Source organism: Triticum aestivum, chromosome 4B (genome assembly GCF_018294505.1).
Source record: "Triticum aestivum cultivar Chinese Spring chromosome 4B, IWGSC CS RefSeq v2.1, whole genome shotgun sequence".
Taxonomy (NCBI): Eukaryota; Viridiplantae; Streptophyta; class Magnoliopsida; order Poales; family Poaceae; genus Triticum; species Triticum aestivum.
Genome location: NC_057804.1, coordinates 646,055,160 through 646,058,491, shown reverse-complemented (window position 1 = coordinate 646,058,491; position 3,332 = coordinate 646,055,160). Strand labels below are relative to the sequence as shown.

The following is a 3,332-nucleotide window of genomic DNA, read 5'->3' as shown; positions in this document are numbered from 1 at the left end:
GCAATCAAGACGTATTAACAGTGCATAAAAAATTATTACTAATATTAACAACATGATTCAAAAGCACCAAAAATACCAATTGCCTAAAAGACATAATTTGGCTGATAGGAACCCACAGCAGCCCTTTAAAGAAAAAACAATATCATTATTAATACTGCCTGTTAGACATTTTTGGGCATATTGTTTCTTAATAAAACAGTGCATAAACCATCAAAAGAAAACTTGAAACAACCCTTTTTTTTAGTCCACTTGAAACACATCAAATGCACTGAAAATAAACAAAACGACTCGATACTTATTTTCGGCCTAAAACCAACGGCAACCCATAAAAGGAACGATCCAGCAGCTAAATTCATTAACATAAGAAAACTTTATACTGGGCCAACACAACCTGGGTCGTAGCCTACAGCCAGATTAGGCCCGCTAAGCCACCCGCAGCCCGACTGCAGCGGAGCATCAACGTCAGCCGTCGATCCCATCTAACGGTTGTAAGTTGCTCCCTTCGGAACAAAACTAACTCGCGCTGGCAAACCTAGCGCATTCTTCTCTCCTCCCCCGCTTTCTCCGCTCGCGACCGACCACTGGCGGCGGCACAAAGCAAGGCGCGAGAGCCCGGTGTCCATGGCGGTTCGGCGGCTCCGCTCGCCGGAGTAGCGTGCAACGGAGGGATCCCGCGCGCTGCTCCGTCGAGCGTGGCCACCCGTGCAGCTACACGACATTTATTGCGGGATGCCGGAGGAGAGAGCAGTGGTGCCAGGTCGGCCATAAGTGCCCGCCGGCGGTGACACGAGGCACTCGGCGTCATCCATTAGGCGTCGTAAACCTGCGGCTCGTCCGCCGCTGCGGATGGCACGCCTTCAACGATGCTGCTGCAGCATGAGGTACTGACGTTGACGCGCATGGCGTGGTGGCCATGCTCGTAGGCGTCCATGATGTGTGTGCGGCATGGCAACATCTCCAATCTGGAGCGGGTAAGCACCCCCAGCCCAAACACGTTGAGGATTTATTCTTTGCTTCTAGTGCTCGGGATTTGGGGAAAAACTGCTTTTTTTTTTCGGGATCTTTTCTTAAAAAAAATTTGAATCCTTTTCTGAACCGAGGCCACAATCAGTGCTAATATATTAGGCGAAAATTTAATTTCGGCTATTTCATAATTAGCAAACATTAGTCAGGGCAATTAGCACTTAACCCAGATGTCATCATCATTATTATGTAAGCGGAAGCGATTTATGCATGAACATTACTCAAATTCATAAGGAATTAGACCATGATTAGTAAATAACATAAACCGAGTCTAATTGGAGTTCTTAAACAGAGATCAAACTGGCTCAAGATACCAATGTTAACAATAATACTTTAGAGTTAAGATAACTAGGATCTGGATCTCTTGATTAGAACACCCATCAAGCAGAATAGTGGTTACTAACCGTGATTATCTTGATCCATTAACAGGATAGCCCCTGGCTCCACCTTAGCATCTCCAGCAGTGAGAAGATCGTCGGGAGGAAGGGCATCAGCAGGCGATGTAGCAGACACGAAGGATGCCGCCGGCACGGACCTGGAGGTGGCCGGCGGTGGAGGTGGTCTTCTGATCCCCTTAAGCACCCTTTCAGGATCGGCTGTTAGGAGTAACTGGGTGCTAACCCGTACGTGTGTTACCCCCAAGGGGTACGACCTCCTCATTTTGTAAGTGGTGCGAAGGGGACAGGGACCAAAACCAAAAGTTGGGTCAATGCCCCCGATCAGGGCATGTACTGGGGATGCAAATCCTCCCCTTCTTTGTCTCAGTTTGTTATAACCGTAGATCAATTCCAACACTAGTTAGTGCCTTCGAGGAAGGAAATGCAAGCCAGACTTGTGCATCTGCTCAGTCTTGTGATCATCAGCTCCAGGAAGCGACCTAGCTCCGCATTCAGGCAAATTCGGTTCAGTCCAGTACGTTCCAGACAGAGGCTACTCGTGTCACTAGCAGCTCACCGAAGCAGAAACGCACGCACTTGGACTAGACACCCAGCCAAAGACTTCGCACCTAGCAACCGAAGAGGATCCCATTGCACTCACATCTCATCCAGTCAGCCGTCACGTTCGGCTAAGATTGCCAAAGTTGATCACTCACTCGGGAAAATCCAATTCAATCCAGTATGTTCCAGCCTCAGTCTCTACTCTTCTCGACCTGAAGCAGACAGAAGCTGCTGGTGTCACTACCAAGTGTAGAATCAGCTCAGCAAAGCAGGATCGGAATCGGACCCCTCGAGCTGGACACCCAGCCAAAGAACGCCTCACCCAGGAGGCCAGGACTAATTCAGCCACGCAATCATGGCCTGATGCCACGATGTCCCGCCCCTGTGGGTGCTGAGTCGGATCAAGGATATTTTGGCGCGGCGTTATCCACACCCGAGGGCCGCAGAAAAGCGCAAATTGATATTTTGCTGGCGTCGTTTGCTTCCCTGTTTGGGTAAAACCTTTTGCTTCTTCTTTTTATTGTTGCAAAAATCTTTTGCTTCCTGGTAGGTGCCAAGCAAAACCAGTGGTTGGACTTTTGTTTAAGGTTGAGTGCAACTGTTGAGAATGACATGTAGTATTATCAGACTCTTAGTTGCTCTGGTATATTATTGTTGATGAAGGGGTAACAAACCGTGTGTGTTTGCTTTTCCGGCGAAAACCGGCCACAACATAACAAATTGCATTCTGTTTAACGTTTTCACCTTTTTTATTAATCTTGCAAGGCTTCTGCCGCGCCCGCACAGGCGATGGCGGAGCGGATAGGAGCGATTGCAAGCAGAGGAGGAAGGCGGAGCGCGAGGCTTGTGCTACTGGAGCAATAGCTTTTTTTTTTTTCTGAAGTCCATGTGTTACTGCACTTGTTGGTTCTGCGTCGTAGCTAATCCCTTGCCTCTTGGTTCCGAAGTCTGAACTCGTGTGCGTCTGATGTCGCTCTCCCTCTGTTGAAGTCTCGAGCAAGGTGCGGATGCTTGTGTTGCTCAACACCTTTTGAGCTGAGCTGATGCTGCTGGATGCCTGGATCCCATTGGCTCATTCAGCTATTGCTGGCTTGCCGGTACCTCTGCTGAACCTGGCCGTGGCCGGCAGGGAGATCCCGACGCGACCACATCCCATCCAGTCAGCCGTCACGGTGCGGTGCACGAAGATTACCCAAGTCATCCACACAATTCAGGCGAATTCCGGTGTGTTCCGGCTTCAGTCAGCTCTGCCCGGCCCGGTGCAGACAGAGGCTACCCATGTCACTACCACACCTGGACTAGACACCACGCCTAGCAACCATACAAGTGTCCACAACGTCATGCCTGGGACAAATAGGTGCCTGAACTGAG

The 3,332-nt window shown here is 49.6% G+C and overlaps 1 long non-coding RNA gene across 1 annotated transcript; it reads left to right on the top strand.

Annotated features, from left to right (window-relative positions):
- Window positions 1-1,817, top strand: LOC123093835 (uncharacterized). Its single transcript, XR_006445613.1, has 2 exons — window positions 1-971; window positions 1,453-1,817. It is a non-coding gene; the product is annotated as an uncharacterized lncRNA (long non-coding RNA).
- The last annotated feature ends 1,515 nt before the right edge of the window (window positions 1,818-3,332 follow it).